Source organism: Schistosoma mansoni, chromosome 3 (assembly GCF_000237925.1).
Source record: "Schistosoma mansoni strain Puerto Rico chromosome 3, complete genome".
Taxonomy (NCBI): Eukaryota; Metazoa; Platyhelminthes; class Trematoda; order Strigeidida; family Schistosomatidae; genus Schistosoma; species Schistosoma mansoni.
Genome location: NC_031497.1, coordinates 20,899,783 through 20,912,598, shown reverse-complemented (window position 1 = coordinate 20,912,598; position 12,816 = coordinate 20,899,783).

Below are 12,816 nucleotides of genomic sequence, written 5' to 3'. Positions count from 1 at the left end.
GTATATATACGTAAGTGGTGAGAGGCGATTGCCAGGCGAAACGTTGGATTTACTTCAAATTCATTCGCTGAGATTCTACAAATATATTCTATCTATTGGATGTCTTACATCAACTCGGCGTCCAAATACTGTGAAACTATTCGCTCTAATTTAGATGAAAGTTCTTATATAATTTTCTTTGTTTATAAAATTAAAAATTTGAAAATATTTACAGTGAAAAATAGTTTTCTTTTGTATGTAGTTTCATTCATCAGTCTGGTATATTGAATGCTTAAACTATAGTGAAAGAAGAAATCAGAGGGGGAGGGAAAGTCCAACTTATATTGTTTAGTGTAAAATTACAGAGAGCTTTTGTAAAATATGCATTAAATACATTTTTCGTACAACTTCTTTAAGTTGTTCCATAAAACCTTCATCGTTCCTTCATCCCGTATTCTGGTGGTCATTCCGCTTGCAATTGATACTACATGCTACTTACATCTGTCAATATAAGTAGGATATACCATAAAACTACTAGCTTCCTATCAACTACCTTGATTTCTATATTCACCATCTCTTTAATTTTTAACCAAAATAAGGAATTCGTAAATACAATGAAGTTTTATTCCTGAACTTCGTTGTAATTGAAACAAATTCTAGAGAAGACAAGACAATTCCTTATACATTTGGTACTTATTCAGTGGTAATAAGTAAAAGCCCAATGGTTTGGTCACCAAATTTTGTTAAATATAATGACTACCTAAAAGTTAGCTTAAGCATTCTACCGGATATTTTTTAAGTCCGAAACCTGGGCTCCAATCAGTATTATTTTATACATTTATCTATTTTACTTTTCAGAAATACAAACTGTTCGTACAATTGAAGAAACATAATCGGCGAATTTATATCTTTATGCAGTTATGGATCATTAACAAGCTTAAAGTACTGACATTGAACCAGACAGAATGAAACCTAGAATTTAAGATCTTATATCAAATTGTTGCTTCTCTTTCAAACTATTTCTTAGAGAAAGAAAATTGTTGAAAAAATTCTTGGTGGATGGATGACAATTCAAATGGAGCAATGACTTTCGGTTTATTCAACGGTTGATGTGAACCTTTCTGATATGTCGCAATGAAAATTACGCACTGAAGGCTTTCGCCAGCTGTTTCTGGCTACTAAAAGTGTGGATTTTTCTTGAAATAGATTGTACAATGACAAAATGCGGAACAATACGATAAATGCAGTATAACTGATACAAAATATCTAGCGCCACGTAAATTAAGACATACTTTTTAGCTCCTTTATGCAAAGATTAATTAATGACCTATGGAATTCGTATCCTATTATCATTGACTAATTTACTGAAGTTTAATCTTGTTTAAGTTTGTACAATACATTTTACATATAAATGTATTAAGTACGTCTCCCTTCTTGGTAAAATGTTCTGTCTTTTATATATCACTCATCGTAGATCCGACAAGTGTTTATTCAATCAAAACACAATTATACAAATTTTCCGAGTTATAACCTACCAATAAACAAAAATCTTAAGGTTGTGTATACGGAAATGATGTATTCTACTGAAACATCGAGTGGTTTATCTTTCACATCAATAACAGACTAAGTTAAGTTGATGTTTTGGGTCTAGTGTCATACTAGTCAAGCTAAATCTTCAGTTTTATCTTAAGTAGGTCCCTATAATCATCGTTATCAATATTAACTATTGAAGCAAATTATTGACTTGAAGACAACAAACAATATTTCAGAGGATCTAGTTCCCTCAAATGTATAAAATCACCTATCTTGAACCCACTAACCAATTCTAAACATGTTCATGAATTAACATTAAAAAGACATTATCATTTCAAGATTTATTCACACTGACATGTTTCGTAAACATACAGTTCTCAGAAACAAACGCCTGATTTCTAACATTTTGTAGAGGCACTCATGCTCAACCACAGCATTTGATAAAGCCACCTCGGAAGTTGACCGGCTCATCTGGATAATTCGTAAAATACCATGAAAATTCTTCCCTTCTATCAACATTCTTCAAATATCTATATTATAATACGTACTTTTGAACTATTGTTTTAGTCACTTGTAAATGATTACAGGTTGGATTCATTTTTATGACTATTCATTGAAGTCAAAAAGACATGATAACGAAGACAATTTCTTACAGTTCTTCAGAATTACACTTAAATAAATCCACTTAGTATTTAATCAATACTTCTAAAGTAACTTCAAGAATTTCGGAAGGTTGGTGTAAACAAAAAAATAAATGAATATTGACGTTTTCACAGGAATTATAACAACTACTGAGGAGTGTGAACTAGTACTCTTTGATTAACCGGCCATTGCGTCCTAGTATGGGACTCCTCAGCAGTTCACCTGAAAGTTGATTAGGATGTAAAAATGGGTGTGTAATGTCATCTAAAAAATTTTAATGTTATGCATCAATATTAGTTTAAACTTTTCAGTTATTCAATGTTAAATCACTTTTAGAGATGATAACATAAACAAAAGAAATGGTTCACATATCATATCTGAAAAAATTGTCGATGCATTACTTAAACAATAATAACTATATGAATATAATTTTTAACTTAAAATGTATATCAAATTAATATAAAATGAAAAGAGACTGTCATTTCCTTAAATAATTTCGAACTTGTTTTTGTAAGCAAAAATGAATGGTGGCTAGCGGTGGTATCCAGGACACGCGTTTCACCTCATTCCGAGACTCGTTAGTTGGATGTACCTGCATCTCAGAATTGATGTTCACTCCAGGACTCCAACTCAACACATTTCTCTCCAAATGCCATCGCGTTATCCGCTTACCTACTGAGTCCTGATAGCCACTTGCTTTTGTGATGAGGTGAAGTTTAAACTCGCTTGGTATTGTTTCCTGGATCGCACTACTAGCCACTATCCATCTTTCCTTCGAATGCTTGTGAATTAAGGCAATATTGAGGCAATATGCACAGTATGTATATATGCCAATAAGAGACTGATCAATTGTAGTTCTAAACATCGATGGGAAGATTCAAGCAAACAATACAAAATTAATTTGACTAGTTTTTGCATTTTTAGATTTTTGGTAATATCTTATGTTTAGTTCTAAAATTATAAAACAACATAGTTGATTTTTTAATTTCATTGTTATTTTATTGTGCAGAATAACAAAAAACACTAATTCAAATATCTTCTTATCTGTTCAGAGTCTCATAATTTCATGTTACTTACCCAATGACACGTGATCAATAAAGTGACTTGGTATGATTCTTTGGACTTATGTTTAATGTGACTAGGTGATTATCAGAAAGTGTGTTAGCGACTTCTGCTTTCTGTGGAGTTTGGATATGCTTCACCCTGTTTTCAGTCAGAGAATTTGCCACTCATTCGTACGGTGAGCATAATCTTAACCACAACACATCGCTATTTTAGACAATCTTTATATCAGATATCAAAAAACCAAACTTCTGTCTTTTATATAAAGTTATAAGATGAAAGTATAAAACTAGACAGATAAACGAATTCAAGTGCGCCTTATCTATCCAAGATTTAAACATCTGTTTGCTTCTACTGACAACCGAACAGTCTTTTATTTTGTATTCAAAAGAGCAGCTAATCTTTTTCATCAAAATTATGATAGTATATGGAATAGTCTTTGACTTCATATTGTTAATATGCTCTGATTAATTTTAAGTATACATAGAGATCTAATCAAAATCAGATAAACTCACTTCAGTGTATCAAGCTTTTTTCAGTTATCAATATCAAATATTAATTAAACTAACGATAATAAACAATGAATGATCGTTACGTTATGTAGTGTTCGGTTGTTGAGTAATTTACAAGGATTAAGCTTACCACAGATGATACCTTATTTAATTTGTATTTAGGTTTATACTTTACAACAATTATTATTTTTTTGGTATTGTTTAAATCTTCCCATTGATGTTTAAAACTGAAATTGATCAGTCTCTTATTGGCGTATATGCATACTGTGCGTATTGTCTCGATATTACCTTAATTCACAAGCATTCTAAGAAAAGATGAATGGTGTCTAGCAGTGCGATCCAGGAAACAATACCAAACGAATTTAAACTTCACCTCATCGCAAAAGCAAGTGGCTATCAGAACTCAGTAGGTAAGCGGATAACGCGATGGCATTTGGAGAGAAATGTGTTGAGTTGGAGTCCTGGAGTGAACATCAACTTTGAGATGCAGGTACATCCAACTAACGAGTCCTGGAATGAGGTGAAACGCGCGTCCTGGATTCCAATGCTAGCCACCATCCGTCTCTTATTATTATTCCTGTTAACAAGCATGTTATTTGACGAAAGATATAAAGATTTGGTAACTGCTTATTTTGTATTCAAATATTTGTTTCATGTAAGTTTTGCATCGATGTCACTCCCTGGTTTACTTTTTTGTAGTTCGGATAACTCAGAATTTTCTCCATTACGTTATCCGTCAATAGACATAAAGCAAATAATTCTAGGTGTTTAAGAATCTACCTTCTCAAAGCATATTAGTTATTCGTATTTCAGATTGTCCCTTTAACTTCATAATTTCTTACTTGAGGAGTATATAGCTAAAAACGTTAAGTGCTACCACCATCTTTTTAAAGGTGTTAAACCTTTCTATTCTGTAAAGAAAAAGTGTGTTTAATTAAGTCCAAGGTGCCTGACATAATACTTTACTGTAGCGTGTGCTACTTACGTTTACAGACATAAGTAGTATGTAACAACAATCAAATGTGGAATACCTGCCATTAGAAGATTGAGAAGATTAAATTGCAAGGAACAGGAAAAAAAGAACAAAGAACAAGTGTAATAACAACAGATTTGAAAGAATCATAAAACATGTAAAAGACAATTGATGGAAGATATGCAAATAATGTAATTAATGTATGATTTCCATATTTTACAGAAGTACTCTGTAATATGATCTTTGTTAAGATAGTTGTAACAATCGCTAAAAATATTTATGAAGTTATGTTACATACTGTTCAATGTTTGTATAGTAGTAATAGAAGTCATAATCTAGTCTTTTACACTTTATAGATAACAGTGATAAATGGATATTATGAGACAGCTTTGTAAATTATTAAAGATCATATTTTAGAAATAATCACTTAACTTGTATTCTTTAGTACATATAACTCTATTGTGGCCTAATCAAACATCTAGATCATATTGTTAGATTTATTCGAACACTTTGAATATATATGTTAGATGTGAATACTCATATGTTATTCATAAAAATGGTAAACAAACAAGATAACATCCCTAGTGTGAATAGAAGATGATGAGTTGATAATTTGAAATTACTGGAGTTGAAAATGTAGATCACCAAAACATGATAATCTTAAAAGTAAGTGCTTAATACGTCGTCTGAAAGTCATGTGTCTGATCCCTGGTTGGATCATAAATACCTACTACTGAATATGCTCTCACTATGAAGAAACAGCTATTCATTCCCTCATGATTCTCAATATATGTCTAATTAATGTTAGTTTTTAATGTAAACTATAATTTCAACAGTCTCCATAACTTTTCTATAACCTTAATAAGTCAATTAGAATTTTTACGTGCAACGATAAATCAATACAGTAAATCGTTGCTACACATAATTTCGTGGGGAAACAGTTTGCCAACTAGCGTAGCTAAATACGATTTATTCGCAAGAAATCGGAAGGGAATTTTGTGGAGATTTCAGTATTTTCATAGTTGAAAACATAACTCAATGGAAGCTAGACCACTATGGAAAACCTGAAAGCACTGGACGTCCGTTTCGTTCTCTGGCGCGAGACTGGTAGGTCCTAAGTTCGAAATTCGCGAGGCGAGATCTTGTATGCGCATTGCTGAGGAGTTCCACAATGGGACGAAACGGAAAACTAGGAATAAAGATCAAGAGGAAAATAACCAATCAATGTAATTACTTTATTGTAGCCGGTTCTTGATCGTGTTACCAAATGTCTTCAACCGTTGATCTCTGCTTAACAACATGACATATATGGTAAGGGTTAAAATAAATACTGTCATTTGAGATACTTTTGACTGTTAAAATCCCTTTTAAAATAACAATTTAAGTGGAATTTCATGAATATTGACTTATTTCATCAATCACTTACTGTAGTAAATGAATACAAATTTATAGATCAATTTTAACGTAATATGAGAACTAGGTAGCACAGAGTATAGTGTTACGTTATTTTTTTAAAACATGAAATTACTAACCGAATTATTCAGGCTATACGTTTAAATAAAATTATTTTGTGTAATTTTCATAGTTGAAATCATGAGTCAATTGAAGCTAGACCACCATGCAAAACCTGGAAGCACTGGACCGCCGTTCCGTCCTATTATGGGACTCCTCAGCAATGCGCATTCACGATCCCACCTCGCGAGATTGGAACCTAGGATCTACCAGTCTCGCGTGAGAGCGCTTGACCGACACAGCACTGAACCGGCCGGCATCCAACGGTGTTAATGTCTAACTTCAAACAATCCACGAAATTTGAGCAACCATTCACCAATGTCTTCAGTGAGTTACTATCTCGCAACAGACCTGGTTGAACTCCACTGGTCACTGCTTCTCACTAGAACTCCAGGAAATACCTCATGGAGCCAGTTACTAGTGAATAACAAGTGGAGAACATTAATGATACTATTTTATACTACGATACTTAACTAACGATTGCACTATGAAATGGATCACATACTCATGATATATATTAGAAGTGTTTTATTAATGAACTTTTTTATCATAATTCATAAGCTTTCCAAATATTCTTTATTTTTCAAATATTCCACTTATTCAGATAAATGCATCCATCACTCATCATACACTGATTCATTCATCATTATTTCTTTAAAATGACATTCAATCATCTGTCATTTCATTTATTCAATTCTATACGGCTTTCTAGAAGTTTCTAACGGTCTATTTTTATCATAATGATTATTGTCACTGCTTCAATTACCTTATTATTGAGAATTTCTGTGTTTATTATCAATTCCATTATTTAATTTCTACATAAATTGAAATTGCATAGTTGTGAAATGTTCTAATGGATATTTCCTACCAATGAACTGACTTGGTGTACACAAACTTCTCAGTAAAATAAAATTTTACTTCAAAATACTTAATAAACTATCCTTTACATTCAACCAAGCAATTCAGCATGCAGAAACCTCTCATAACAACATACGTAACTGCTTGTCACTAGTGAAACAAACATATTTCAAATCATCTCTCTATATGAATTACTTTACCTGTAAGTTTTCTAGACTCTGGAATAATCTACTGCAATATGTCGGTAAGATAAAATCTCTCCCATTGTTTGTTCACTGCATTGATGCATACTGCTCCTCTGAAAATGCATTAAATGTTCTAGCGCCTGTAAGTGTATCTTAATCCGCAAGTGAGATCATAGGAACTTTAAATATTTTACCACTTACCTGCTGTCACTTTACGTTAACACTGCCCCTAACAACCTTAACTTATTTGAATAATATCTAACATGAACAGTGGTAAACCTGACCGACATATTTTGGTAATCATTGTTTTGTTGTTCCATGCTCTCTGTTTTCATTTTGCTGTCTCTAGTTATAGATAGTTATAAATAATTTGTCCTGACACAGGAAATAACCTTAAAGAACACCGTTCATATATCAACAAACTATCCACTTAAGAAAAAACTAAAATTTCACTGCTAATGAATTGGATTGCTGTAATACATGTCATAAATGTACTACCTAAACAATTTCTGAATTAGCAAACTTAAAACAATCTTATATCACATGTTTGTTCTCTACATTTAATGTTACTATTTATATCTAAGTGATCATGACTGTAAACTGGCGTGAATTCTCTGATTATTATTTTCAGAATATATATATATATATATATATATATATATATATATATATATATACCAGGAAAAGTTTTCAACAGAGTGTTGCTGAATCGGATGAAAGACGCAGTAGACACCCAACTTCGAGATCAACAGGCTGGATTCCGTAAGGATAGGTCGTGCACAGACCAGATTGCGACACTACAAATCATCGTTGAACAATCAGTCGAGTGGAACTCATCACTATACGTCAACTTCATTGACTATGAGAAGGCGTTTGACAGCGTGGATAGGAGAACATTATGGAAACTTCTTCAAAACTATGGAGTTCCTGAAAAGATTGTCAACATTATCCAAAACTCATACGATGGACTACAGTGCAAAGTCATGCATGGAGGACAGCTGACAGATGCATTTCCAGTAAGGACCGGAGTCAGACAAGGCTATCTACTCTCCCCATTCCTCTTCCTTCTAGTGATTGATTGGATTATGAAGAATTCAGCATCTGACGGGAATTACGGAATACGATGGACAGCTCAGAATCAATTGGGTGATTTTGACTTCGCAGATGACCTAGCCCTCCTCTCTCATACACATGAACAAATGCAGATGAAGACAGCAAATGTAGCAGCAGCCTCTGCATCGATAGGCCTCCACATTCACAAAGGAAAAAGCAAGATTCTCAAATGCAACACAGAGAACACCAACCCAATCACACTTGATGGCGAAACTCTGGAAGAGGTGGAGCATCGTTGATAAACAAGGAGGATCGGATGCAGATGTAAATGCGAGGATTGGCAAAGCAAGGGCAGCATTTCTACAATTGAAGGACATACGGAACTCAAAACAACTCTCAACTAATTTCAAGGTCAGAATCTTTAATACGAACGTCAAGACAGTCCTACTGTACGGAGCTGAAACGTGGAGAACTACTACGACCATCATCAGGAAGGTACAAGTGTTTATAAACAGTTGTCTACGCAAAATACTCAACATCCATTGGCCGGATACTATGAGCAACAGCGTTTTATGGGAGAGGACAAACCAGCTTCCAGTTGAAGAGGAAATTAGGAAAAGACGTTTGAAGTGGATCGGACATACATTAAGGAAATCACTAATGTGCATTACAAGGCAATCCCTAACTTGGAATCCTGAAGGGAAGCGGAGAAGAGGAAGACCAAAGAACACACTACGCCGGGAAATAGAATCCGATAAGAAAAGGATGAATTTTAACTGGAGAGAACTGGAAAGGAAGACTCAGGACAGAGTTGGATGGAGAATCCTGGTGAGCGGCCTATTCTCCTCGACGAGGGGTAACAGGCGTAAGTAAGTAAGTGAGTGAATAAACTTAGATTATTTGTGGCTAAGAAAGAAGTTCCGCTTGCAGCAGGCACTCTTCCTGTAGCTAACGTTGAGGTATAAATAAGGAGAGCAGTTGATTAGTTCAAGTTGTCATACATTGGCTAAGGAGAGCAGTTGACCGGAAAAAAATGAATCAGCATTGATACAGATATGGTTGTCAAGCTTTAATATTCTGAATCTGACATGTAATTCGTTTTTTTTTAATTTATCAAACTATTTCACATCACATAGTATAAACCAGCATTATCTATGTAAAGCAAGTACAACAGATTTTACAGAATACAACGAATTTTTTGTGTATAGTTACTACTTCTTCTCACGGTTAACTTATAAACTCATAAACTTAATTTTTTAAATGTATGTATATAATAACCGATTTCAAGGTTATACAGTCCTGATAAATCAGAGGTTTCTGTTTGACATTTGAGCATATCCTGTGATCAACATCGATTTGGATTTATGTAAGACGATTAAGAAAACTCGGTTTTGTAGTCAACATCATGTCCTCATTTGTGACTAGCTTCTAAATGAACTTCTGGAAGATCTAGAAAAAGAAATGATTTGCTAATCCAATAAAGTTGGGATCTGCACATTTCCAACACAGGACAAGAAGAGTTTTATAGTCTGTAGTGATTGAATTCACAAACTTATATAATGGGAGTCCTATTCAGTGGTTGAAATGTGTCGTTTGCTAAGGGGGAAATAGAGGTACTTGGTTCGTTCTTGTGTTTGTATGAGTTGATTAACAGAACTTATATTTTAATGTTTGGTAAAAAAATTATTTGGGATGACTTTCATTTGATTTGTTACATGATAGATAATTTAAGATGTTGCGTAAACTGTTTTTCTTTCATTGGTTCACATAGGTGTGAATAAATAATCTACATCAAATCAGCTAATGTTTTGGACACAAATCATCAGTATATCAATCGTGTTTTACTTCGATCATGATGTTCAGTAATAATTGTTTGTAGTTTAGTTCAGTTTGTAGGCTCTATTCATCATAGGTTGATGTTACTTGGGATACCATTGATAGCTAGGAAGCACTGAAAAGTTACTTAGTCCTAGTACGGTGCTGGCGAATTTCAAATATGTTTAGAGTAAGACAGTTGTCATCGAGAGCGTTGGATTATCGTTGTGCTAAACCGTAGTTTGATTACAACTGGACTGGTACTACTGAATGTCAACCCACTGGTTTTAATGGCTCAGCGTTCTGCATGAGACTTAAAGGCCATAGGTTCGATCTCTAGTATAGTTGTGGTAGTGGATAGTTCATGAATTCCATGTAAAGTAAAAGCGACTGTCCAGTTATACATGATTTTCGATGACCCCCAATTGTAATAAATCTGAGATGAATACAGCTTATATACAATGGATCCATTGGTCTTACGCGATAAGCGATAACCTTCTGTATCAGAGGACAAACCAGTTTCGAGTTGAAGAGAAAATTAGGAAACAACTCTGGGGATAATATAGGTCACACCTTACGGAAATCAAACTGGGGCCAAAGTTATTCCTCTCGTCTGTAAATGACCTTCCTCATCTCCTATCATCATCGGTCTTGCAATATGCTGACGATGTCAAAATATGAAGAGCGATTAGGAGTAAAGGTGATAGCATAGAGCTTCAAAATGACCTGGAGAAAATATCTGGATGATCTCAAACCGGGCAGTTGCCGATAAATACTTACAAGTGCATTGTGATGCATATTGATCATCAACGTACGGATACACACATGATGAATAACACTGAGCTACCTGTTGCCCAGACACACAATCACTTAAGTGTCATTATTAGCCTAGACTCAAAAACTATTGCACACTGCCATGTGATAGCCATCAAAGGTTTTAAAACCCTCTGGTCAATATGCAGGGCTTTTAGCCATATCAATGCTAAAACCATTCGTGTACCATAGACTCCAGTACTGAATACAAGTGGCTTGCCCCTGTCTTAAAAGAGACGGTGAGCTGTAGAAAAAGGTTCAATGAACTGCAACTAATTTGATTCCCGGAATAGCAAAACTTCCGTATGATTCTCGACTGGCTAAACTAAACCTGTTTCCATTGTCATATAGAAGAATCAGAGGTGGCTTGATAACAGTTTTAAATTACTTAGTGGTAAATTCACATCTGATATGTCCTCACTTTTCTTGTCTTGTGAAACAGAGAGTTTATGAGGACAATCTGAAAGAGTTCACAAGGTCATAACAAACTACTTGTCAGCTGATTATCAACTTTTCCACCAAATCATCAACGAATGGAATTCATCTTCCAACACGTGATTGAAGCTCTATCTCTCGACCCTTTAAAAAAAAGTCGAATCAACTTAAAGATCATCATTGCCAGAACTAACACAAGCCACCTGGCCTCCTGTTATTTTTTAACTGAAACTGATTTTAAGGCGAGTCGTAACTTGAAAAGTTCATGGATAGAGACAAACTAAAGGGATACATTACACCGTGGACCGCAGTCAGAAATCGAAAGAATGAATAGCACTTGTGAACAGCTGTAAAGGAAAGTGGAGATAGAATAGGATAAAGATTTCTGGTCGTTAGCCTATGCTCCAAGTGAGGTAACAGGTGTAATTCAGTGACTCATGAAATGATATTCATGAGCATTGAATAATGCTATTGATTTAAACTGAATAAAAGATCTAAATTCATAAGTTTATATTAAGTAAATACATATTTTAGATTAGATTAAATCAATCCCATCAACCGAATTTCTTGTTTAACTTATTCTTTTGAACGCATCAAACTACATGTTATTCGAAGATAATAAGTTTTTCAAAACATAAAGTGAATAAACAACTTGCAGTCAATTTAGTTTGAAAACTATAACTAATTATTAGTGAAGTGGCTGAAGATCATTATACTTAATTATTCATAACATTAATTTAATTGTTCTTAATATCAGAAGAGGTTTTTGTGGATATTATAGTAATTTTAATAGTTAAGATCGTGAGTCAATTAAAGCTAGACCACCATGGAAAACCTGGAAGCACTGGACGGCCGTTTCGTCTTGGGTTCAAATCTCGCGAGGTGAGATCGTGGATGCACACCACTGATTAGTCACATAATAAGACGAGGCGGCCGTCCAGTGCTTCCAGGTTTTTCATGGTGGTCTAGCTTCAATTGATTCATGATTTCAACTATATAAAATCACTAAAACACTAAACACTGATAGTATATGATGAAAACAATTAACAAATTCATCTCCTCAATGGAATAACAAAATCATCAAGACTTCACCTCCTACATAAGTTATCAACTTAAATTAATTTAAATAATTTGTATGTGTGTAAGACTACGGTGACCTTCAGAAAGATGTTTTGACACCGTTAATATGGTAACCAGAGTTATGTAATACTTTAAAATAATCAAAGAATTAAATAAAAAAGTTTGATAAAATTTGTGGTTTAATTTAATCAAATTCAAAAGTATATGAATGGTGATGGAGAAGATTTGTAGCTCAGGTGGATGAATTTGATGGAGTTTTATTCTCTGAGCTGAATGGTTTAGTCGAGGTGTACAGAACAAGCTGTGAACCACATGTAGAGAAATTCAAACACCTCACTTCTACCCGAAGTTTGTGCTGATGATG